Source organism: Lygodium microphyllum, chromosome 1, assembly GCF_053477565.2.
Source record: "Lygodium microphyllum isolate KBCC chromosome 1, Lygodium_microphyllum_v1.1.10, whole genome shotgun sequence".
NCBI lineage: Eukaryota > Viridiplantae > Streptophyta > Polypodiopsida > Schizaeales > Lygodiaceae > Lygodium > Lygodium microphyllum.
Window position 1 is genome coordinate 123,547,215 of NC_141135.1, and position 27,633 is coordinate 123,574,847.

Sequence of the window (27,633 nt, forward strand, 5' to 3'; positions counted from 1 at the left end):
ATTCCGTAAAATGCATATTAAATTAATAAATGTTTATGAGTTTTGAGTACGCACTCATAATAAATTAGGGTTAGGATTTATTTCTAACCAGTTGATTTATTTATGTAGCTGAAGACGGCTAGGTATTCACTTTTGTCGGTTTAATTGTATTATTTTACTAACGATTGTAAATGCTTCAGTTGATGTGTAGAGATAGCAGCAGTGGCGGAGGAAAGCATTGGAGGATAGCGAGTATTCGATTTATGGATTATATTTTGATAGGAGCCATGCCTATGTTTTGTTATACCTATTTATTGAGGCATCGATTATTTATTATTATTTTGTATGTGCATGGGCGCACGGTTATGTTATTTCTATTTGAAAATTGTATTGGGCGTGCCAGACTCTTTGGGCACCGTCCATTAGCTTTATTCCTATTTTTTATGTAAAAGCAAACTCAAAAGGCTAAAAGCTTGCTATTTTGTAATTTGGGCTATTATTTGAGCATGAAGATGAAATATACATAAAATACATGTTTTGTGGAGCACTCACACAAGGCATGGGGGGAGATTGCACCCAATTGGTCTCTTGCTCTTGTCATTCATGCTTTTTTTTTACCTTGTAACTTGTGCCAAAAGTAGAGTTCATTGTTCTTGGGGACCTAGTGAATGCCGGAAGGTCCCTAAGAACAATGAACTCTACTATTTGCAATGCAGATCGGACGCTGTATGCTCGCGTAGTGAATGCCGGAAAGTCCCCAAGAACAATGAACTCTACTTTTTGCACAAGTTACAAGGTAAAAAAAAGCATGAACGACAAGAGCAAGAGACCAATTGGGTGCAATCTCCCCCCATGCCTTGTGTGAGCGCTCCACAAAGCATGTATTTTATGTATATTTCATCTTCATGCTCAAATAATAGCCCAATTTACAAAATAGCAAGATTTTAGCTTTTGAGTTTGCTTTCACACAAAAATAAGGAATAAAGCTAATGGACAGTGCCCAAAGAGTCTGGCACGCCCAATACAATGTCCAAATAGAAATAACATAACCGTGCGCCCATGCGCATACAAAATAATAATAAATAATCGATGCCTCAATAAATAGGCATAACAAAATATAGGCGTGGCGCCAATCAGAATATAATCCATAAATCGAATACTCGCTATCCTCCAATGCTTTCCTCCACCACTGCTGCTATCTCTACACATCAACTGAAGCATTCACAATCGTTAGTAAAATAATACAATTAAACCGACAAAAGTGAATACCTAGCAGTCTCTCTTCAGCTACATAAATAAATCAACTGGTTAGAAATAAATCCTAACCTTAATTTATTATGAGTGCGCACTCAAAACTCATAAACGTTTATTAATTTAATATGCATTTTGCGGAATCACCCGCTATGGAATCACCCATGTACACACTACATTAATGAAACGCCTGAAAAGGACAGGCATCCCCATCAACTTCTCGCACAAAGAATCCACTTTGTGTATGAGCCCCAATCATCAAAGTTTACGGAATCCACCGTAAAACCTCACGGAATCCACCGTGAAATATGTCTCTTAGCATCATACCCTCGGGGTGGGATAGCAATTGACCTCAATTGCTATTAGCTCAATGTGGAGCTAACAGAGTGGGAAAAGCATTTAAGTCTCTAGCGTGCATCCATTGTGCTTCCTCTATAGGATGGTTGTTAATGTAACGTGTCCACTAGAATCATCCCGGACACGTCTTAGCAGTCCATCGGGAGGAATGTCTAGAAAGCTCCGCCCGGCACTCCCATGGAATGTTACGGGACTTGCGATCTAGGTCTTCCCGCGTCTGCCACGTAGCGGAAGTATCCTGGCCGTCCCCACTTAGGATCGACCTGAATTTGGGTTTTCCTGTTTGGTCGTTAGCTAGCAACAACTAGCGTCAGACCCGAGCGAACTACTTTACGCAGAAACGCTAGGTCCGAAGCGGATTCATGCTGCACTTGGCTCAAGGAGAATGGGAAACGAGAGGGATGCAAGGCTCGACCTCTCTGCCATAAGGCATAGTCCCATTCCGTTCCCCTAAAACAACGTGAATCGGGTAATCGGTAATTCCAAGTCATCGTTCTCGTTACTTGTTTCGGTGATGTTGAACATCCTTCTGTTCGTCGAAGACTTTGAGAAAAGTTCCCGGCTAACTGGGACCACCCATCCATAGGACGGACCCATGGTCCATCCTCCGCACTTTCCTCGGTTTGTTTTAGTTATGTAATTACCTACCACATTAGTTTGACATATACAAACAGCTTCTTTGATTAACCCTGTTATGCACTGGTTCCTTCACGTAATCTTATCACAGGACATAAAGAAAACAATGCCAAACAACTCCTTTATTATCATTTTATCCTTTTATCTTTGAAATACAAGGAGTTCCCGCCCGTAGGCGTATTCATAATCCGCCCGAAGGCTATCCAGTAATCCACCAGGGATCACTAATCCAAGTTTCCGCCCGTAGACTAGTATGCGGGCCTCGAGATCCAATCCCGAGTCACGTTAGCCTCTTGTGAAGGGCCCGGAAGGCGAGGGATTTACGGCCAGAGCCCCCCCTGGCACCCAAGCGTCCTCCTGCTCCAAGTAGAACTCAACGGAGAGACCTCTCGCGGCGGGTTCGGTCCACGTTCCCGGCGCGGCTAACAACCCCCTTGGTTAGGGTCAGGCAGGCAGTCGGGGATAAGTAAAGCTGCCTCTCCCTTCAGGCTTCAACCTGAAGTATTTAGATATATTTTCGTCCTTTAGTTCATTGAGCAAACAATGCAAACAGTGCTTTCCAAACTGTTACAAGCACAATCAATTTCCAATGGTCGTTTAGCTGGCAAATTGTTAAGGAGTGACTCCTTTTCTCCGAATGCAACCCGCATTCGATCCGGAATCAATTGCAACTTGGCAAGATTCCTATCATTCTTGGGTTAGGGTCATACCCTACCAATACTTTAGGTCTTGTTGTGGTAGATTCCAGCGACCATGTCGCTTTAGTTTATTGTCTGGTCATTTGCTTCAAGGCAACTACCTAACTTTCCTTTTCCTTGGCAATTATTCCCCAAGAAAAGTGAGTAACAGGATGATTACTCATCCTCTTGTAAGTTAAATTATTTCAATAACTTGCCAACCCCATTTCGAGAGATGACAAAACTCTCTTGTGGACAAATCTCAAGTCTATACGGTGTTGCAACCTTTTTGCACATGTGTTGCATCATTCCACGGGATCATTCCACCCATTGAATGGCGTCCTCCAGCCACGGAATTACCTCTAGCTGAGTAGCAGGGTTTAGGGTATCCTCCAACCCATTCCTAATTATGTTGTCCCATGGTCCTAGAAATTTGCAACTCCGTCGGAGTTTCATCATTCGAACGAATGATCCTTAGGATAAAACCTTAGATCATTTTATGCATGAACATCCAATTGATTCGACATTTCGTGAACGTGTGTAAGATCTTTGGGTTTGCGGTTTTAGACTTGGCAACAAGTGTAAAACTAGGTCGAAATCCTATTGCACTTGGCACTTGGGATACCTATCATATCGACTGAGCCATGCCCATATGAATCCTTTGTGTTTTAGGTTACTTAGACAACTCAATATACTTGTATTGCGACAAGGATGAACCTTCTAAAGGTAATAAACTAAATCTAATGGAGAACAATAGTTACAACTACACCAATACGCGTAAACACGCGATTTATTGCTTCTACGCATCACATGGTTCACGATAACTTTATCTTTCCTTGGTGTAGTAAAAATGCATGATAATCTGGATACTAACTTTTCCTAAGACCTATTAATCATGCCTACAACCTTATAGTCTATACTTTCGAATCTTATGCTTTGACGAACCATGCAACTTTTCCTAAATGCGGCTTCTGATGAATGACGTCTTCGCATGATGACTATGCAATCCGCAACATTCTCCTAGCTATAATGTAGTTAACGAAGTTTATACCAAGCTAAAGCTAGTGTTAACTCATTCCATTTTACAAGTCCATAGATCATTTTCGTGCCCCTCTATTCCTTTTCGAATAACATCTTATGGGTGTTAACTTTCCCTCATGAATCATTACAAGGAAGATCTATCTAAAAATGGGACATGCCATTAATCTTTCCATGCCTAGTAAAAAGGTGTACCTCAATAATTTCAACCTTGTAATGAGGCAACAGTTGTCCTAGGCTCGTCGCTTTTGAATGCACAAAAGGAAACTTACTAATAAGGTCCTGCAAATGCATAGACACCTTATGCTCTTTTCATTAACTCCATTGAACGTACCAATGATCAATTGTCATATCTTAAGCTATCTCTAATAAATGTTCCAAATAGCCAATTCATTTTCCAATTGCATTTAACTTGACTAGTTGAATTCGAACATGCATGAGTGCTTCCTAATTCGTGAAGTTATCGTAAATAATTCCAATACTTTTGTGTGGAATCCAAATAGATAAAACCTGGACTTGCGGACTCCGGGAAATATCCACGTATGCTCGGGGTGAACCTCCCGCATCGCACCTTGTGATCTTTCTAGAGGCCATCGCGAATTCGATCTCCAGTTAGCCTTTGTGGATTTCAACTTTTTGCCTTGGCTTGCAGTTTTTATGACCTTGGTCCGTCTCCCTTGTATGCGCAATTTCCTTTGAGATATGGCTTCCTTGACCGAAGTTCCGACTTGCGGAATTTGACTTGGGAAGGCCTTAGGGTTCTTATGAGGTCCTTTGGACAATGGAGGTTTGAGAACTTTAATCCACCTTGAAATTCCGGGTTTAGGAAGGATTTTGTGGGCCTTACGATGATGTTCGTGGAAAAGGGCTCTTGCGAATGGGCCTTGCAAGAATGGAGACTTTAGAGTTCTTCTTCTCCTTCCCTAAAATCCAAGGACCGGCCTTGTAAGTGATTAGTGGGAGGGGCCTTTATGGGCTTCCTCTCTTATTTTTCAAAATCCCGACCCATGGATGACTGGTGGGAAGGGGTTTTGTAGCCTCCTCTTCCTCAAAGTCCCGGGATGGACTTATTGGGTGATTGGTGAGAAGGCTCGTAGCTTTCTTCCCTTCAAAGTCTCGGGGGGGGGGGGGGGGGGTATGAATGGGCTTTATGGGGATCTCGTGGAAAAGGGGGCTTAAGAAGCCCCCTTAGAAGCTTCTTGAAGAAGCTTCTAAGAAGCTTCTGGTTGACTGCAGCAACGTCGAGGAGTGGGGGAGGGGTCGTGATCCAGGCGGGGCGGCGGACTATGGCGATCTGGCGGCACGGCGGCTGCAGCACATCCAGCACGGCGTCCTCCTCCAGCACGGCGACGGCGACGGCGACCTCTCTCTTCACAGCGACCTCCTTCCAGCACGGGCCTCCTCAGCACCCCCCTTCACCCCCTAGCTAGGGGGTGTTTATATAGGCATGGGGGGGGGTGGGGAAGAGGGCCTCCACACACGTGGAGGACTCCCCCTCATGCAGTCCGACTTTACTCCACCTTGGCCATCCCCCCTCCACACTCCCTCTCTCCCAGCCATGCATCGACTGGGGGAAGGGATAATAATTAAAAAAATTTGCCTTGAATTTATCCCATTTGCCCTTCTCAAGCGGTTGTTTCCTCGCGGCTTTTTCGGTCTTCAACCCCGGCCTTTAATTCTCGACGTGGAGGCCTCATTTTTTAGCGTGCATGGTGTGGATGAGGTTACCAATAATTACGAAGTAGGGAATACCCTTGCACACGGTTTACACGGCGTGCGGTAAGTTAATATTTACGGTACGCGGTACGCGGAAATATTACAGTTAACTAGATATCTAGAATATCTTCGGCCAGTTCTAGTGGTCATAAAGTCAGTGTATATGATAGCTTCAGGTTCAAGTATTTCAGTCTCTTCCTCTAATAAAGGTGGATTTTTATAAACAGGGTGTACAGGTAATTGGCCTCTAAATGGTCTCAATAAACTAATGTGAAATGTGTTGTGAATTTTCCAATGAGGTGGTAATTCTAGCTTGAATGCATTGTCATTAATTTTATGAATGATCCTAAATGGTCCATAGAATCTAGGGGGCTAATTTGACAACTGGATGTCTATCTACACTTTGTAGTCTACATTTTTCTATTCTCAACCAAACATAGTCATCAACTTTGAAATTTATTGCTTATCTTTTCTTGTTGGCTTGTTTGGTATATGATTGCTGGGCTTTAGCAATCATATCTTTAACCTCATCAAAAATAGTATTATGCATACTAGCAATATCATCAGCACTTTGAATTCTATTTGACAAAGATGCAACAGGTGTAGATAATCTATATCCATAAATCACTTCAAACGGTGCTTTCTTTGTAGATGTGTGTGGTGTATTGTTATATGCAAACTGTAATAAATGCAAATGTGTTTCCCATGTTTGTGGTTTAGAGATAGTATATGCACGTAAAAGATCAAGAATTGTGCTGTTAGTGGCTTCTGTTTGTCCATTAGTTTCTGGATGAAATGCAGATGAAAAATCAATCTTTGTGCCTAGGTTAGCAAACAGAGTAATCCAAAAGTTGTTACAAAATCTAGAGTCACGATCTGAAATAATAACTTTTGGCAATCCATGGTTAGTAAAAACAATTTTCAAAAACAATTGTGCTGCATGTGATGCTGTTAAAGTTTTCTTACATGGAATGAAATATGCTTGTTTACTAAATCTATCTACAACTGTCCAAATCATATCATGGTTAGATTTAGTATTAGGTAAACCAGTAATGAAATCCATAGAAATTTGTTCCCAAGGTTTAGATGGAATAGACAAAGGCATAAGTAATCCATACTATTTACCATGATGTCTATTAACTCTTTGACAAATCAAACATTCAGAAACAAAGCTAGATACATCAGTGTCCATATGCGGCCAATAAAAATCTTCAGTTAATGTACGTAAGGTACATATGATACCTCTATGACTTTGATATGGGGGACAATGAATTTCATTTTAAAAAAAAGATCGGAATGGAATTGTAAAACACAATGTCTTTTCATAAAACATAAATCCATCATTATATGACAATGAATCAATAGGAATCAAATTATTTTGAACTAATTTATTCCAATCAGCATGAAAAGTAATATCCTGATGATAAGTATCTTTCATAGCAATCAAAGAATCAAAAGATATAACATAAATATTATGAATGGCAGGTCTTCTACTCAATGCATCAGCCATTACATTTTCTTTTATGGGTTGGTATTGAATGATAGGATGAAAACTTTGAATAAAGGAGGCCCATTTGATATGACGGTCAGAGATTTGGGGTTGGCTAAGTAAATGTCTAATACTTTACTGATCGGTCTTAATCCTAAATTCTGAACCCATTAAGTAGTGTTTCCACTGTCTTAATGCTTGTACAACTGCTAATAGTTCTTTGTCATATGTGGAATATTTCAGTTCAGAGGGTTTCAGCTTACAACTAGAATAGGCTATAGGATGATTTTCTTGCATAAGTATAGCTCCTATTCCTGATCCACTAGCATCGGTCACTACTAAAAAGAATGGTCTATTAAAATCAGGCAACTGTAGAATAGGGGCATGGGTTAATGCATGTTTCAATAAGTCAAAGGATTTCTATTGATTTTCGGATCAATGATAGACAATACCTTTCTTTAGAAGTTTGGTTAATGGTAAAGCAAGTAATGAAAAATTACGTACAAACTTCCTATAGAAACTAGCTAGACCAAGGAATGAGAGTAACTCATGCACGTTTTTAGGTACAGGCCAATTCAATATTGCATCTATTTTCTTAGGATCAACTTTAATTCCATCAGATGATACAATATGACCTAAATACTCAATTTTTGTTTTAAAGAATTCACTCTTTTCAGGATTTGGATACAGTTGATTTTCTTTCAATAACTGGAAAACCAATGACAAATGCTCATAATGTTCTTTCTCATTTTGACTAAACACCAAAATATCATGAAAGAAGACAATTACACAATACTGATATTTCAAAAATATATGGTTCATCATTCTACTAAACGTAGCAAGTGCATTAGTCAATCCAAATGGCATCACTAAAAATTTGTAATGACCAAACTGTGTCCTAAATGCAGTCTTGAATATGTCAGACTTATCTAGTCTCACCTGATGATAACCACACTTAAGGTCTATTTTACTAAATATAACAGATCCTTGCAGTTTGTCCATAAGGTCATCAACTCTAGGAATAGGATACATATTCTTTACAGTGATTTTATTTAAATCTCGATAGTCAATGCACATACGATAGGTATTATTCTTTTTCTTAACTAACAGAACAGGTGCACCGAATGGAGAACTGCTAGGTCGAATCAATCCTCTATTTAGTAATTCCTCAACTTGACTCTGAATTTCTTTTTTCTCTATTTGGTTATGCCTATATGGTGCTTTGTAAGGTGATTGTGTGCCAGGGATCAAATCTATCTTATGGTCTTCTAGACGTGAAGGAGGTAAACAAGGTGTAGGTCTTCTGCAAAACAGTCCTTAAAATGTGCAAGAAATTATTTATGCCTAGGATGCATATGACTTTCTTTTACTTGCAATTCATTCACCCAAATGAGATAGGATTTACTACTCTTGCGTAATGCACGTTTAGCTTGAGTATGCGAAAGCAGTGGAAAAACATTAGATGCATGCATACCATATAATGTAATAGATTTTCCTTGAAGATTAATATTCATTGAGTGTGTGGAATAGTCTATATCTGGGTTATGCTGGTGATGCCAAGGCATACCTAAAATAATGTCATTTGACTGTAGTGGAACAACTAGGAAATTTCTTCTTTCAGTGTATTGACCAATTTGAATCTCTAAGTCATGCACTTCCTGTGTACCATTATATCTAGTGCCTAAGAATGCAGCTTTGATGCGGTAATGCGTAGGTACAGTCTGTAACTTCAATTCCTTTACTAATTTTGCTGAAATAAAATCATGAGTACTACCGTCATCATGCAAAATAATCTTTTTCTTTCCATGCACCAAACATTTCATAGTCAATAAAGAATGTGGAGTAGGCATACCTGGTAAAGTATCCGAAGGTGTAGTAGTGTCATCCTCATCTTCTATGAAATCAGGCATATCTTCATGTTTGTCTTCGTCCATTGCTCCAAGGTAGTTGATATGGGCAGGTGGCTTCTTTGAATGACAATTTGCTGCTAGATGTCCAGGCTGGTGGCATTTATAGCATACTATTGGCTTGGCTTTGGTTACATTGTTTGCAATGGCGGGAAGTCTAAGGACATTAGGATTTGGCTGTGGAATAGGCTTAGGATTTTGATTGACATTGGATAGTAATGCAGGTGGTTTTGCCCAATTTTTGCGGAAAGATGATGAAGAGAAACAACCTGGATTAAATCTTCTAAAATTGGAATTGAATTGTTTAGATTCATAATTACCATTGGCTTGGAATTGCTGTGGACGTCTTTCTCTACCTCGTAGCTTATCTTCAGTGTCGTGAGCTAGTGAAATGGCGTCTTCAAGAGTAGCAGGCTTGAACATGTTAACTTCAGCGTAGTAATGCCCAAGGAGTCCAGACATATACTTGCACTTGTGTGTCAGTTCAGGTACATCTTCAAGCATGCATAGCTGGAGTAATGCATTCCAAAAATGCTCTGTATACTAAGGAATAGGCTCACGATCCCTTGCTGAAGAAGATCCCATTGCTTAATAGCTTTCTCACGAAATTGTGGTGGAAGGAAATTCTACATGAACTTGTTCTTGAAATTCTCCCAAGGATCAGGACAATCTATGCTCTTGTGTACTATGGTCCACCAAAGAGATGCTCTGTCTACTAAATGATTAGTGACACACTTGATTTTATCTTTTTCTGCATAGGTTTCCTCATGGAAATAGTCGTCAAACTGACTAATGAATGCTAGAACAATTTTTCCTTCTCATATGCCATTGAAAGTACGGATTTTGAAACTTCTTTTACTTATCTTTGATTCCTTGCGAATGGTTTGGGCTTCAAGAGTTATGTCGATGGTACGTCGAATAAGATCTTCAGCTTGAGGTTCTTCTTTGTCGATAGATGCTCTTTGTAAATTTTCCACTTGAACTTGCAATGCTTGCCTAGCCCTTCGTTCTTCTTCCAATTGCATCATGATTAAGTCCAGCTTTTGCTCCATCGTAGGTTCAGGTAAGTCACCTTCAGCCATAAGATCATCCATATGTGGTTCCGTCATTCTGCAAAACTCAAAAGACCTTTCTCACTCAAAATCAAGTTAGCGGGATGAGCGTAGCTCAAGTTCGAGAATACAAGGCTTATGTGTTTTTGGGTATAGCTTTCACAATCTTCGAAAAATCTGCATTTTATCCTTCTTCATATGCTGAAAATGCTTCAGCAAACCTGCGTATGGGTAGAGTACCTTTCAATGAACAACTTTGCAGTTCGGAGTTTCTGCGTAGGAACAGCCTTCTATGAGTTTTGCGCACAAGTCAGTTCTGACTCCAGTTAACTTGTCTGACTTGCAGAGTTGCAAACTTATGTGACTTACAGAGTTGTAGACTTGCACAACTTAGTCAATTTAACTGACTTGCAAAATTTGACTTGAAGATACTTGCTGAACTTGACTGTTTGGGTGTGACCTGGAGTTAGTTGTGACTTGCAGGATTGAAGAGCTTTATGTGACTAAGCTTAATTGATTAAGTTTGAGGCTTCTCGGACAGAAAACGGTGCAAAACGTGGGGGGGCCGTTTTTTTTCAGCGACGGCAAAAAAATCGAAGGTGTTTCAATACCTCACGGGATGATTCGAAGCTTTTAAGCTTCTTAAAGCTTATAAGCTTTAATATTAAGCTTATTAAAAAGAAAAGCTTTTAAGTTTATTGGCTATGGAGGATTTCTCACTGGTTTTTGACGACTTGTATATGAGGATGTAGGAGTGGTCCTCCGTCTCTGTAGCCCGGTCCTTCGCGATCCAATGACAGAAACAGGGGTTCTTGATCGCCAGAAGTCTACCTGTATCGACGATTCACGACGAGATTGACCCTAGAGCCCGATCATTCCAGGAGCTCCACCTTCGCACGAGATGGGTAGCGATTGGAAGCTCTTGATCTCAGCTTCGCTTTGATACCACTGGTGTACAGATCGAACGATGTATGCTCGCGTAATGAATGCCGGAAGGTCCCCAAGAACAATGAGCTCTACTTTTTGCACAAGTTACAAGGTAAAAAAAAGCATGAACGACAAGACCAAGAGACCAATTGGGTGCAATCTCCCCCCATGCCTTGTGTGAGTGCTCCACAAAGCATGTATTTTATGTATATTTCATCTTCATACTCAAATAATAGCCCAAATTACAAAATAGCAAGCTTTTAGCTTTTGAGTTTGCTTTTACACAAAAAATAGGAATAAAGCTAATGGACGGTGCCCAAAGAGTCTGGCACGCCCAATACAATGTCCAAATAGAAATAACATAACGGTGCGTCCATGCGCATACAAAATAATAATAAATAATCGATGCCTCAATAAATAGGCATAACAAAATATAGGCGTGGCGCCTATCAGAATATAATCCATAAAACGAATACTCGCTCTGCTCCAATGCTTTCCTCCACCATTGCTGCCATCTCTACACATCAATTGAAGCATTCATAATCGTTAGTAAAATAATACAATTAAACCGACAAAAGTGAATACCTAGCAGTCTTTAGCTACATAAATAAATCAACTGGTTAGAAATAAATCCTAACCTTAATTTATTACGAGTGCGCACTCAAAAATCATAAACATTTATTAATTTAATATGCATTTTGTGGAATCACCCGCTATGGAATCACCCATGTACACACTAAATTAATGAAACGCCTGAAAGGGACAGGCTTCCCCATCAACTTCTCACACAAAGAATCCACTTTGTGTATGAGCTCGGATCATCAAAGTTTACGGAATCCACCGTAAAACCTCACGCAATCCACCGTGAAATATGCCTCTTGGCATCACTACAACCCTTTGTCCGATGCATTGAATTCATGATTTGATATGAAATTCATCTTTTTCTAAAACAACTTTCATAAAGAAGTTCATACATGACGAATTTCATAAGACTATTGTTGACTTAGTCCATTCAACGGAACTTAACCAGACTTAAAAATGCAAGTATCCTCACATGCAACAACTAAGTTCATGGTTTCCATTTTCATGCAATGCAATTCTTTGGATAATATTCTAACGGATGTTAACGATTATTTCCTACGAATCATATCTAGGAAATCATTGTCTAAATGCATTATGCGCTTATTCTTTCTTGCGAGGAAGGCAAGGATGCATTTAAATAAATTTTCATCATTTAAACCTATGCAATATGCGTTTAGGATTGTCACTTTGGAAATGCAAGCAAAGATCAACATGCAACTAAAACTCGTAAGACGAATGAGTAATTTGCATTCGTAACTTCCCCTTCAAAATTAAACGTGCCCAATGCATTCCTCTTATGCGGAATTAAACTTCTAAGGACCTGGGTATGAGGACTCGCAGCGATGTCCATGTGTAAACTTGGGTTGGAGGCTCCCGCGTGTGCACCTTGCGTCTTTTGTTTGGGGGCCATCAATGACGTAGACTCTTGACTCCGCGACTCGCCCTTGCCTTTATCAAATCTACGAACTTCCTCTAGCCTTTATGAAATCAGTCTCAAGACCCGCCTACTCCCTCCCTTGCGCAGAAATTATCCTTACAAGGTGTGGTTATAAAAATCCAAGGAAGGTCGTGTGCACAAGGCTTATGGAAGCCTAACTTTAGAAGCTTCTATACTTTTGTCTTAGAAACATGATGTGGAGTGGGGTGGAAATGATTGGGGAGGAGAGGATGGAGAGGACAATGGTGACGATTTTGATGATGGTGATGGTGAGGTGGTGGCAACAGCCAGCGTGGTGGCAACAGCAGGTGACCTGGTGATGGCGTTTATGGCTGGTGGTAGCATGGCAAGGCGGAAGCTCACAGTAGCAGTGGCACACAATTTATCTCCCTCATCTCAAGCTTCAAGGGGAGGGGGGGTTCATAGAGTTGGAAGGGGGGGGAGATAGCCGCACACGTGGCTAGTGGCATGCTCCCCTCCATGCTCCTCTCTCCTTCTCTTTACTCCACTCCTTCTCATACTCCTCTCCCCTACCATGCATCGACTGAGGGGGAGGGGTTTATTAAAAAAATTTGCACTAAAGTTATCCATTAACCCCTTTTTCCCCATGAAGGGTGTTCGTGTGTGGCTTGCGGGTTTTAGCCTCGGTCTTAGTTGCACAACACGGTTGGGGTTAACTAACGCGCGTGCGCAGGGTAAGCATTTAACTGCCAATGTTTTATAATGTGGGAGATTACTTTCGGGTGCCTTATCACATGAGGTGTGCGGGGTTTAAGGTCGACTTAATATTTCGAGTGTAAATATTACAATTAATGTATCTTCATTATACTACAAATAAATCATCATTAAGCAAAGAAGGTATATTAATAGATAGAGTATTAGATATGTGCATTTTTTGTCATTACTTGAGTCTCTTTGAAAGAAAATACCTTCATGTGCAAGATCTCTTACTTGCTTGATAGAACCATTCAAAGTTTATAAGTCTTTAGGCCCTAATATTGGGGATGTTGGACATTAGTTTTTCAACTTCTATGGTGGTGCAAGGTTTGGTTCTTAGTAAAAGTTCCTTTAATTGCAGGACGCATGTTTAAATCTAGTATGGATCCCATGCTTCATACTTGAAGAGTATTCTAGGCATGTCTTATCTATATGAAAGACTTTGTAATGTGTCTACTAGTATCATCGAGGACACGTCTTAACAGTCCATCGGAAAGGATGTCTAGAAATCTCCGCCTGGCACTCCTATGGAATGTTACATGATTTGCGATCTAGGGCTTTCCGCGTCTGCCAAGTAGCGGAAGTATTCTAGACGTTCCCACTTAGGAACGACAATAATTAGGGTTTTCCTGATTGGTCATTTCCTAACAACAACTAGCATCGGACCCATGCGAACTACTTTACGTAGAAACGCCAGGTCTAAAGCAGATTCACGCTGCACTTGGTTCAAGGAGAATGGGAAACGAGAAGGATGCAAAGCTCAACCTCTCAGTCATAAGGCATAGTCTAGGTCAACGGTTTTGTTGTTCGTGTCCTTTGACGATCATCCTGCTGTCCTCGAGATTTGAGAAAAGTTTCTGGTCAACCGGGACCACCCAACCGTAGGACGGACCCATGGCCCATCCTCCGCACTTTCCTCGGTTTGTTTTAGTTATGTAATTATCTAACACATTAATTGGACATGTGATAATCAGCTTCTTTAATTAATCTGTTAAGCATTGGTTCCTTCACATAATCTTATCACATGACATAGAAAAACAATATCAGACAAGTTCTTTATTAACATATCATCATATTTATCTTTGAAATACAAGGAGTTCTGCCCGTAGGCTTGTCCATAATCCGCCCGAAGGCTATCCAGCAATCCACAGGGATCACTATGCCAAGTTTCCGCCCGTAGACTAGCATGTGGGCCTCGAGATCCAATCCCGAGTCACGTTAGCCTCTTGTGCAGGACCGGAAAGGCGAGGGATTTACGACCAGAGCCCCCCCTCGCACCCAAGCGTCCTCCTGCTCCAAGTAGCGCTCAACAGAGAGACCTCTCGCAGCGGGTTCAGTCCACGTTCCCGGCACGGTCAACACCTAGTCGAGGGTAACTGAAGCTGCCACTCCCTTCAGGCCTTCAACGTAAAGTATAGATACTTATTTATTTTGTAATTCATTGGTCAAACAAGTCAAACAGTGCTCTAAAATATCTAGCAAGCACAAACATTTCCATTGATCGCTTTTGTTGTTGTTGGCAAACTGTTAAGAAAGGAATCTTTCCTTTCCAATGCATCCAGCACCCACTCGATCTGGGGTGTCTTGCAACTTGGCAAGATCCCTTATATTCTGGGTTGGGGCATACCCTATTAATCCAACTAAGTCAAACCCTAAAGTTCATTGGATACTTCAGTTTCCGGTTTTTAACCTTCCTTACTTAGAAGGATATCAAAGTATACATCCTCTTGCAAGATAACTTGCGTAAGGAAATGCCTTTCTTCTTGTGAATCAATCACAAGACCATATGACTCTGTACTTGTCGCGCAAGTCCTGCATCGTACTATGCGATAATGGAGTTACAAAACAATCCATTTCAATTTTTTTAAGCTGACGTTTATCAGACCTAGGGTTTCCTAGCTTTATTATTTTCTTTTAAGAAACTCAAGGATGAACCCTAATATCTTTTACATTTACAATTTACTGACCCCATAATCAGGGAATATGGACAAGTATTTAAATTATAAAGGTTTCTTGGATTTTAATTCATTCCCAATGAATATTTCACAGCATTTTTAATTTGGTTAACTCTAGAAGGAAATTTCAAGATTACTTTCGTAGGATTTGTTATTTATGTGTCAATTGACTTTTCAATCATATACCTCATCGATTTGGGGTTAGGTTAAATTCAACTAATCTTTCATTTTCTTTGTGAACAAACTCATGCTAAATAAGCAATCTTTCCCTTGATAAGTTATGCAGTTAGCAATGATAACTTCTTAGAGTAAGCATCGCAAGAATCCTTTCATGATTTGCACTTTCCATGATGTTTTGTTTTAAAAAGAAATACGGATTAATAGTGCAAGATACAATTTTATACCTTCTAGACTTAACCGAAGTATACTACTTTAGTGGGTAAATAATCTTGCTCATAATTCGTTTCAATGCATAATGCTATTTGAAGCAAAACTATTTTTATACTTTATTTATTTTGCATGTTCAATTAAACTAAATTCCTTCGTCATAAATAACTAGGATAAAATATATATTATCCCAACAATTCATCTTGCATGATTGAATTAAAATCGATATAAAATTAAGAAGGAAAAACCTGGGTTTGGGGTGAGATATCCACATGGATACCGGAAGATGACCCTCCCGCAGCTGCTCCTTGGACTTTCTTAGGCGGCATCGCAGTTGTAGTCCTTCGAACGTGGAAGCAGCTTTACACTCCTTTTCGGAATTCCACCATCGCTCCCTTGCATGTCAATACTTTTCTTCTCCTTTTTGAGTAGGGAAAAAATCAAGTCCCAAGGGTATTTTGGAAAGGCAAGGAATAGTTAAGGATCTAGCCACGAGGAGGGATAATAAGACCTTTAATGTCTTAGTTTCTTTTGGGGTAAATGGTTTACAAAGCCTAAAGAAAAGGCCCTATAGGGTATATACACAGGAAAAAGGGTGTGTGGGTGTGGTTCCAGAAGGTGTAAGAAGAGGCCTTGGGAAAACTTTGGACACGGGAGTGAAAAGGACTTTAGGGGTTTTAAAACCCAGGGGGGGAAAGATGAAAGGCAACACAATGGGGGAAAAAAAAGGGTGAATAGTTTTGAAGCCCAAATAAAAGGGGCTTATAGGGGATTACATCCGAGGAGGAAAAGGGCCTTTAAGGCCTAAGGAAATGGCTTAATGATTTTTAACATGGGGGGGGTAGGGGGGGGGGGGGGGGGTAAGTTCCAAGCCAAGGGGAAAGGTGAAGGGTGAAAGGGGGCTTATAGCATGGGGGGAAATATGAAGGGTAACACAAGGGGTTTATAGGTTAAATACAGGGGGGGTTTAATGTGGATTTGAACTAGGGGAAAAGGGGGCTAAGGAGGGCCTTAAAAAGGATTTAAACCAGGAGGGGAAAAATTGAAGGGCAACACAAGGGGTTTATAGGTTAAATACAGGGGGGGTTTAAGGTGGATTTGAACCAGGGGAAAAGGGGGCTAAGGAGGCCCTTAAAAAGGATTTAAACTGGGAGGGGGAAAATTGAAGGGCAACACAAGGGGGTGAAAGGGGGCTTAATTAGCCCCCCCTTAAGAAGGTTCTTCTAAGAAGCTTCTATGCTTCACGTGGCAGGGGAGTGGGGGGGGGGGGCATTTTAAGCCGCGATAGCGATAGCATGCAGTGCTGTAAATTCGATCGACGGTTGTATGTGGCGACAGTCTCAGCGCAAGTTCCCTCCTCGTCCGCCTCTGGGCAGCATCGTCCTTCTTTCTCCTCGCCTCCCCCAGTCCCCCTTGGTTGGGAGGTTTTTATATGGAGAGGGAAGGTATTCCTCCCTCCCCTCGTGTCGCCCTGCATGACATTGCAGATACGCAAGCTCCAACGAGGATCTTGTTGTCCTTACTAAATCCTCCCTCCCCTCCAGCACGACCCGCCACCGAGAAAGAAAGAAAAAATCTATGAAGAATATTTGAAATATTACAAACTTGAGCATGTAGGTAGTTGTTTGTAATATTTCCGCGTACCGCGTATCGTAAATATTAACTTACCGCACGCCGTGTAAACCGTGTGCAAGGGTATTCGCTACTTCGTAATTATTGGTAACCTCATCCACACCATGCACGCTCAAAAATGAGGCCTCCACGTCGAGAATTAAAGGCCGGGGTTGAAGACCGAAAAAGCCGCGAGGAAACAACCGCTTGAGAAGGGCAAATGGGATAAATTCAAGGCAAATTTTTTTAATTATTATCCCTTCCCCCAGCCGATGCATGGCTGGGAGAGAGGGAGTGTGGAGGGGGGATGGCCAAGGTGGAGTAAAGTCGGACTGCATGAGGGGGAGTCCTCCACGTGTGTGGAGGCCCTCTTCCCCACCCCCCCATGCCTATATAAACACCCCCTAGCTAGGGGGTGAAGGGGGGTGCTGAGGAGGCCCGTGCTGGAAGGAGGTCGCTGTGAAGAGAGAGGTCGTCGTCGTCGTCGCCGTGCTAGAGGAGGACGCCGTGCTGGATGTGCTGCAGCCGCCGTGCCGCCAGATCGCCATAGTCTGCCGCCCCGCCTGGATCACGACCCCTCCCCCACTCCTCGACGTTGCTGCAGTCAACCAGAAGCTTCTTAGAAGCTTCTTCAAGAAGCTTCTAAGGGGGCTTCTTAAGCCCCCTTTTCCACGAGATCCCCATAAAGCCCATTCATACCCCCCCCTCCCCCCCCCCCCCCCCCCCCCGAGACTTTGAAGGGAAGAAAGCTACGAGCCTTCTCACCAATCACCCAATAAGTCCATCCCGGGACTTTGAGGAAGAGGAGGCTACAAAACCCCTTCCCACCAGTCATCCATGGGTCGGGATTTTGAAAAATAAGAGAGGAAGCCCATAAAGGCCCCTCCCACTAATCACTTACAAGGCCGGTCCTTGGATTTTAGGGAAGGAGAAGAAGAACTCTAAAGTCTCCATTCTTGCAAGGCCCATTCGCAAGAGCCCTTTTCCGCGAACATCATCGTAAGGCCCACAAAATCCTTCCTAAACCCGGAATTTCAAGGTGGATTAAAGTTCTCAAACCTCCATTGTCCAAAGGACCTCATAAGAACCCTAAGGCCTTCCCAAGTCAAATTCCGCAAGTCGGAACTTCGGTCAAGGAAGCCATATCTCAAAGGAAATTGCGCATACAAGGGAGACGGACCAAGGTCATAAAAACTGCAAGCCAAGGCAAAAAGTTGAAATCCACAAAGGCTAACTGGAGATCGAATTCGCGATGGCCTCTAGAAAGATCACAAGGTGCGATGCGGGAGGTTCACCCCGAGCATACGTGGATATTTCCCGGAGTCCGCAAGTCCAGGTTTTATCTATTTGGATTCCACACAAAAGTATTGGAATTATTTACGATAACTTCACGAATTAGGAAGCACTCATGCATGTTCGAATTCAACTAGTCAAGTTAAATGCAATTGGAAAATGAATTGGCTATTTTGAACATTTATTAGAGATAGCTTAAGATATGACAATTGATCATTGGTACGTTCAATGGAGTTAATGAAAAGAGCATAAGGTGTCTATGCATTTGCAGGACCTTATTAGTAAGTTTCCTTTTGTGCATTCAAAAGCGACGAGCCTAGGACAACTCTTGCCTCATTACAAGGTTGAAATTATTGAGGTACACCTTTTTACTAGGCATGGAAAGATTAATGGCATGTCCCATTTTTAGATAGATCTTCCTTGTAATGATTCATGAGGGAAAGTTAACACCCATAAGACGTTATTCGAAAAGGAATAGAGGGGCACGAAAATGATCTATGGACTTGTAAAATGGAATGAGTTTACACTAGCTTTAGCTTGGTATAAACTTCGTTAACTACATTATAGCTAGGAGAATGTTGCGTATTGCATAGTCATCATGCGAAGACGTCATTCATCAGAAGCCGCATTTAGGAAAAGTTGCATGGTTCGTCAAAGCATAAGATTCGAAAGTATAGACTACAAGGTTGTAGGCATGATTAATAGGTCTTAGGAAAAGTTAGTATCCAGATTATCATGCATTTTTACTACACCAAGGAAAGATAAAGTTATCGTGAACCATGTGATGCGTAGAAGCAATAAATCGCATGTTTACGCGTATTGGTGTAGTTGTAACTATTGTTCTCCATTAGATTTAGTTTATTACCTTTAGAAGGTTCATCCTTGTCGCAATACAAGTATATTGAGTTGTCTAAGTAACCTAAAACACAAAGGATTCATATGGGCATGGCTCAGTCGATATGATAGGTATCCCAAGTGCCAAGTGCAATAGGATTTCGACCTAGTTTTACACTTGTTGCCAAGTCTAAAACCGCAAACCCAAAGATCTTACACACGTTCACGAAATGTCGAATCAATTGGATGTTCATGCATAAAATGATCTAAGGTTTTATCCTAAGGATCATTCGTTCGAATGATGAAACTCCGACGGAGTTGCAAATTTCTAGGACCATGGGACAACATAATTAGGAATGGGTTGGAGGATACCCTAAACCCTGCTACTCAGTTAGAGGTAATTCCGTGGCTGGAGGACGCCATTCAATGGGTGGAATGATCCCGTGGAATGATGCAACACATGTGCAAAAAGGTTGCAACACCGTATAGACTTGAGATTTGTCCACAAGAGAGTTTTGTCATCTCTCGAAATGGGGTTGGCAAGTTATTGAAAGAATTTAACTTACAAGAGGATGAGTAATCATCCTGTTACTCACTTTTCTTGGGGAATAATTGCCAAGGAAAAGGAAAGTTAGGTAGTTGCCTTGAAGCAAATGACCAGACAATAAACTAAAGCGACATGGTCGCTGGAATCTACCACAACAAGACCTAAAGTATTGGTAGGGTATGACCCTAACCCAAGAATGATAGGAATCTTGCCAAGTTGCAATTGATTCCGGATCGAATGCGGGTTGCATTCGGAGAAAAGGAGTCACTCCTTAACAGTTTGCTAGCTAAACGACCATTGGAAATTGATTGTGCTTGTAACAGTTTGGAAAGCACTGTTTGCATTGTTTGCTCAATGAACTAAAGGACGAAAATATATCTAAATACTTCAGGTTGAAGCCTGAAGGGAGAGGCAGCTTCAGTTACCCCCGACTACCTGCCTGACCCTAACCAAGGGGGTTGTTAGCCGCACCGGGAACGTGGACCGAACCCGCCGTGAGAGGTCTCTCCGTTGAGTTCTACTTGGAGTAGGAGGATGCTTGGGTGCCAGGGGGGGCTCTGGCCGTAAATCCCTTGCCTTCCGGGCCCTGCACAAGAGGCTAACGTGACTCGGGATTGGATCTCGAGGCCCGCATACTAGTCTACGGGTGGAAACTTGGATTAGTGATCCCTGGTGGATTACTGGATAGCCTTCGGGCGGATTATGAATACGCCTACGGGCGGGAACTCCTTGTATTTCAAAGATAAAAGGATAAAATGATAATAAAGGAGTTGTTTGGCATTGTTTTCTTTATGTCCTGTGATAAGATTACGTGAAGGAACCAGTGCATAACAGGGTTAATCAAAGAAGCTGTTTGTATATGTCAAACTAATGTGGTAGGTAATTACATAACTAAAACAAACCGAGGAAAGTGCGGAGGATGGACCATGGGTCTGTCCTATGGATGGGTGGTCCCAGTTAGCCAGGAACTTTTCTCAAAGTCTTTGACGAACAGAAGGATGTTCAACATCACCGAAACAAGTAACGAGAACGATGACTTGGAATTACCGATTACCCGATTCACGTTGTTTTAGGGGAACGGAATGGGACTATGCCTTATGGCAGAGAGGTCGAGCCTTGCATCCCTCTCGTTTCCCATTCTCCTTGAGCCAAGTGCAGCATGAATCCGCTTCGGACCTGGCGTTTCTGTGTAAAGTAGTTCGCTCGGGTCTGACGCTAGTTGTTGCTAGCTAACAACCAAACAGGAAAACCCAAATTCAGGTCGATCCTAAGTGGGGACGGCCAGGATACTTCCGCTACGTGGCAGACGCGGGAAGACCTAGATCGCAAGTCCCGTAACATTCCATGGGAGTGCCGGGCGGAGCTTTCTAGACATTCCTCCCGATGGACTGCTAAGACGTGTCCGGGATGATTCTAGTGGACACGTTACATTGTTTTCTTATCCCATGCTTTAGACTTGATGATTTTTCTTTGTGTTTTCTTCAAGGAACATTTTATCTATATGCTAGACTTGAGCATTCATGTTCTAGCATCTTATTGGTTTCTTTGTTCCATTGTAATCACTTCTTACTATAGCATAGGGGTGGTTAGAAATATGTATGCCACTCTATAAAGTATATTGTGGTTTCTCTCATAAGGATCCTCATTTAATGTTTATGCAAGTTTACATTGTCTTTTTTACCAACTAAGTGCATGATCTTGTTTGATGTTGTAAGCCCACACTCTCTTTCTTCAAGAAAACAACTTTCTAATGAGTTGCTAACCAAGGAAAAAAGTGGAGCAACTTGCACTAAACCCAACTTAACATGATCAAAGCCCTTCCCAATAAATTTGTATTGGACTCATTGAGGAATCTCCTCCTTAAAGGGTATTTGCATATCCATGAATAATATGAAAAACAATAGCTATACATTGAAATACTTGAGATCAACTAGATGCCTTCATAAGAATTGATCGATCACTTATATTTTCTATTTGATTGAATATTTTGGGCTTCCAATATGATATTTTTGTTATTAAGAAAAATCCCAGATCTCCTTATAAATTTTTAAACACTATAAGGGAATGGGGGTATAGCGACACTTGTTTTCAATGCAAAATAGCGATGCCAATAGTGACACCACTCTGAGATAAAGAAAGTGGTGAAAACTTGAGCACGGCATTTTTCCACAAATAGTTTGAGAGAGAGAAAAAGAGAGAGTGAAAGAGATCATGGCTTTGGGAGGGAGAGGGAGAGGAAGAGAGAAAGAGAGAGAAGGAGAGCTTCTCATCGCCATCGCCACCGCTAATGCAAAGAAGAGGGAGAAGTGCATCAAAGAGAAAGAGGGGACGTAACAAAGAGGAGACAAGGAAACCATCCTCGATCCTTTGCCATGTACATTGCCTCCTCTTGGTTTGTTCTCCTTTCTGCTTTTTGTAAATTTGTTTTTCTTGAAAATGAGATGCATTGAGGGATAAAGAGAGAAAATGAGAGAGAGAACAAAGCAAAAGGAAGAGAGAACGAGAGAGAGAGAGAGAAAAAAAAATGAAAGATAACAAAAACACACAAAAAGAGAGAGAGAAAGGGAGGGAGAGAGGAGAATGAGTGAGAAAACAACGAGGGGATGGGGAGAAATAAAGAGAGGGGCAACAAATAAAGATAAAGAGAAGAAGAAAGAGAGGGGGAGAGAACACGAAACGAAGAGCGAAGGGAGAGGTGGACAAAAGCATGAACTAAAGAAGAAAGAAATTGGTTTAAAAAAAGAGAGCTAGAAAGAGATCTGGAGAAAAAGAGACAAAAAGAGGGAGAAAAAGAGAGATAGAAAAAACAACAAATAGAGAATGAGAGAAAAACGGAATCAAGAGAATTAGAGAGTACAAAATTATAGAAAGAGAATGGTAGAGGGGAAAGAGAGGCACAAAGAGGGGTGGGGAGAGAGAGTCTTTCAATGCCTTGTTTTGTAGTTTTTTATTTTTTATCTTTGATTTTGATTTTAACGAGATGTGTCGAGTGCGAATGAAGAGGAAAGGAGAGAAAGACATAGAGAAAATAAGGGAGGAAAAGGAAATGAGAGAAGAAGTGAGAGTGGGGAGGGAAGATGGGGGGATAAAAAAAACATTTATAGAAATAGAGGGGGAGAGAGAAGCAAAGAACGATGAAGGGAGAAAAAGAAAAAAAGAAAAAGAGAAAGAGAACAAAAACCTGTTGTCTGTCGTAACATAGACAAAATGGAAAATAATGGTGGTCGTGATATCAAAGATCACAAGGTTTTTCTTAATCAACATGTCACGTGTCCTTGCTTTCAATGCAAGCTCGCAATCAGACAAAAGCGTTGCTTGTCTATAGAACACATTTGACGCTTTCACAACTTTCAATGGGAGATCATTGATTAGGAAATATCAAACATTGAGAAAATGGTAAGAAAAGTTTGTATCAATCATGTCTTACATTTTCAAACTAATTGAATATCATATACAAAAACATTAGACGTGCCCGTAAAATAGGACTGCACCTATTGCGCCCAGTTAGAAGAGTTCATGGGCATGTAATGGATGGAGTTTCTGAGCCAATCCACCACTTGGAAGGCAAGTGTCAGAGAGTGAACTAGGGAGAGAGAAAGAGGAGAGAGAAGATTGCAAAAGAGAGAGAAAGATTGCAGGAAGAGAGAGAAAAGGAGTGATGAGGAGAGAGAAAGATTAGATTTAGAGAGAGAAAGACAGAAAAGAGGGAAAAGCCATGGAAGCTATGACCAAGATGGGAGAAAAGGACAGTAATTGTATTAATGTATTAAAAAGATGTGAAAAATTACATGTCCTCTCCTTTTATACCAATGTCAGTGTGACATGGCATAATATCAATATTATTTACACTAAGTCCTTATTCCTGGCTTCTTACAATCCATCCCTTCCCAAAAGTTTTTGTCCTAAAAAACAAACCTGAAAGACTAGAAAAGGATGGATAAAACAGAGTACTACTCTGTTTTTACAGCTTTATAAATAGGAAAATGAATGAAGTATGACCAACCATATGGACTAAAATTGAAGAATAAGAGTAGGCCTCATCTTTATACATGATCTGGAATACTTCAAAAGTATATGGAGCCATAAAATCTTCAACAAATAATTTCAAAATGAAGTAGACAACTTGTTGTGTAAACAGACCCTGGTGGATCAAATCTACCATAACTTCTAGTAGAAGTGTCCAAATGAGGTGTGCCACATATCAAAACGGAGCTCTCAAGAGTACTTTAAGCCCAAGTAGATAGCTTAATTCTAAAAATTAGGCACGATAGAAACTATTCTAAAACAACATGTTGTCGTGATCCTATCTGCATCATCACTAGCTCCATAATCAATAGGCTTCAACCACCAATGTATCTCTTAAGAAAGGAAACTCATCCAATATAGAATCAAGCCTCCAAGAAGCTTCCTCAGGTGGTAAATCTCTCCATTTGATCAAATATTCCATGATAGAATGAGATGGAAGCTTCTTCTCATGCTGACCTATAACAGCTTCTGGGATGTACTGAATAAGACATTCTTCATCAATAGATGGCACCTCATCAACTATATCCACTAGATCACCATAAAAAGGCTTGAGCTGACTAACATGGAAGACATTGTGAATCTTTGTGGAAGAGGGACACTCTAATCTGTCTGCCAAGTCTCCAATTCGCTTAAGGACCTGGTAAAGGCCATAAAACATGTGGGCAAGCTTATTACTAGATCCATCTTTTAATGTAGAGTACTTGGACTTTGGCACCTTCAGTAAGACCAACTCTCCTTCTTAGAACTCTAAAGGCCACCTCTTCTCATCATACATCTTCATTTGGTCTTGAGCTTTCCTAAGATTCATCTTGCATTACTGAAGAAGGGTCTGTATTCTTTCCAACTCTTCCTTCCCATGAGGATTGATCCTTTCATTAAAAATGACTATGGGTAAGGGCACCTTGTAACCATATAAAGCCTCGAAGGGTGAAACTCCAATACTAGTGTGGGTAGAAATTTTATAAGCAAACTCAACCAAGTGTAACCAAGAATCCCATGAAGTTTGGACATCATAGCAGAAATGGCAAAGATAAGTCTTCAACCATTTATTGACTCTTTCTGTCTGTCCATAGATTTGTGGATGACAGGCCGTAGATGCAGCCAATTTAGTGTCCATAGATGTAAATACCACCTGCCAGAAGTTACTCATAAACTTTGAGTCCCTATCATGAACAATCACCTATGGTAATCCATGTAGACTAAACATCTGCTCCATAAACTGACTGGCCACTTGAGAAGAAGTAAACTGAATCTTGGTTGGAATAAAATGGGCTGCCTTGGTGAGTTTGTCTACCGCCACATATATACTATTCCATTCCTTCTTGGTAGTAGGCAAGCCAATAATGAAATCCATAGTAATATGAGTCCATTTACCTGTAAAAATAGGTAATGGCTGTAACAAACCTCATAGCTTATGGGTGTTGTCCCTATTCTGCTGACAAGGCATACACTTCATAACAAAGTCCTTGATATCTTTCCACAGTCCTTTCCAATAGAAACTTTTGTTGATCCTGTCATAGGTCTTAAAAACTCCTAAATGTCTAGCTAGAGGCGAAGAATGTTGTTCCTCCATAAATTTTTATGTAAAAGAAGAGGTAGAAGGAATAACAATCTTGCCTTTCAATGAAATAAGGCTATTTTTGAACTGATAATGTGAGTTTTCTTCCATAAGACCTTGCTATAATTTTTGAAAAATATGACTGAATTCTTCATCTAGAAGATAAGCCTCCTGTAATTCTTCAATCCAATCATTATGCAATTCTGTCATAGCTGAAACTTTGCAAGCCCACATACGAGAAAGAGAATCAGCCACTATATTATATTTTCCCCCTATATGAGTGATGTCAAAATCATAATTCTATAATGTAGCTACCCAACGACGCTGCTTAGGAGTAAGATTGGATTGAGTAAGGAAATACTTAAGTACCCTGTGATCATTGTGTACTCAGAATCGGCTGCCATACAAGTAATGGTGCCACTTCTTAATTGCATGTAAGATAGCCAACATCTCTTGGTCATAAACATTCATGGCCTTTTCTTTATTTGTAAGCTTACGGCTCTCAAAGGCAATCACTCCATGCTCTTGTAGCAAAACAGCCCCAATGCTACGACTACTAACATCACACTGTATAGTAAATTCTTTGGAAAAGTCCGGTATACTAAGATAGGAGCAGAGGTAAGGAGTCCCTTTAACTGGTTGAAACTGCTATCTACAAGAGCATCCCAAAAGAAAGCCTCCTTTTTTAGCCTATCAGTCAAAGGAGCTACAATGGCCGCATAATGCTTAATGAATCGGTGATAGAATGAAGATAAACCAAGGAATCCTCTAAGAGAGGTAGTAGTAGTAGGTGTTGGCGAATCTTTTATACATTGCACCTTCTTGGGATTAGCTTGCATTCCTTTTTCACTGACAATATGTCCCAAGTATTTCACTTTAGTCTGCATGAAAGAAAACTTCTTCTCCCTAGCAAAAATCATGTGATGTCTCAATACATCAAAAACCATCCTCATATGTGCCAAGTGATCCTGTAAAGACTTACTGTAGATTAGAATGTCATCAAAGAACACCAAGACAAACTGAAGGAGGAAAGGCTATAAAATCTTATTCATCTGGCTTTGAAATGTAGTTGGAGTATTTGTAAGCCCAAATGGCATCACTAAGAAATGATAGAGCCCACGATCAGTCCTGAAAGCAATCTTGACTTCATGGCCCTCTCGCATGCGAATCTCATGATACCCTGACCTCAAATCAATCTTCGTAAAGAATCAAGCCCCCTTGAGCTCATTAAGTAGATCATCAATCCTAGGTATCGAATACCTATTCTTCACTATGATCTTATTAAGATCCTTGTAGTCAATGCCCATTTTCAAAGATCCATCTTTCTTTTTTACTAACAGAACTAGAGATGCATAAGGTGAAGAACTTGGTTCAATGAATCCCATCTCAAGAAGTTCCTTGATTTTCTTGGCTACTTCCTCTTGTTCACACTTTGATAATCTGTAAGGTGGCTTATTGATTGTCTTTGAATTGGGCTCCAAATCAATGGGGTGATCTACCGCTCTCTTGGGAAGCAATGAAGTAGCTACCTCAAACAAATACCTATACTCCTCGAGAAGAGATGTCAAGGCTAGATGGTTTGCTGAACTATTGGGTTGATCTTGCATATCTTTATTCAAATGCAAAACAAATATTTGTGAACGCCTCTTGTACTCCCTTTTAAGTTGTTGAATGGTAATAAGCTGAGAATATGATCTACTAGGAATTCCCTGTGAATGGATAAGCTGTCCATTGAAGATAAACTCCATATACAACTGTGAGAAATCGATAGTGATCCTGCCTAATGTCATCAACCAATCACAACGGATTACAGTGTCTATAGGCCCCATTTCCAAAGTGATCAGGTTTACTTTTTCTTCTAGATTTTCAGCCAGCTATAAAGAAACTTGTGGGCATATTTTTGTGTTGATTTCCTCTTCACCATTGGCTACAAACTCTAATGGGCCACTGTTGTAAATCTGTGGGAAGATAATTCCGCCTGTCCACGATGGACTTATTCACAAAACTATGAGTACTGCCATTGTTTATGAGAATGAACACTGGCTTTCCATAAATGTTTCCCTTCATAGGGAGTGTATTATGGCTCTTAGATCCTGTCCAAGAAACCATAGAAATAGAACAAATAGTGGCAGTAAATGGCTCATAACAAGTCCCACC

At 40.8% G+C, this 27,633-nt stretch overlaps 1 pseudogene; it reads left to right on the top strand.

The window, feature by feature from the left end:
- The first annotated feature begins 4,945 nt into the window (after positions 1–4,945).
- Positions 4,946–27,633, top strand: part of LOC148041635 (uncharacterized) — a 39,491-nt pseudogene continuing 16,803 nt past the window's right edge.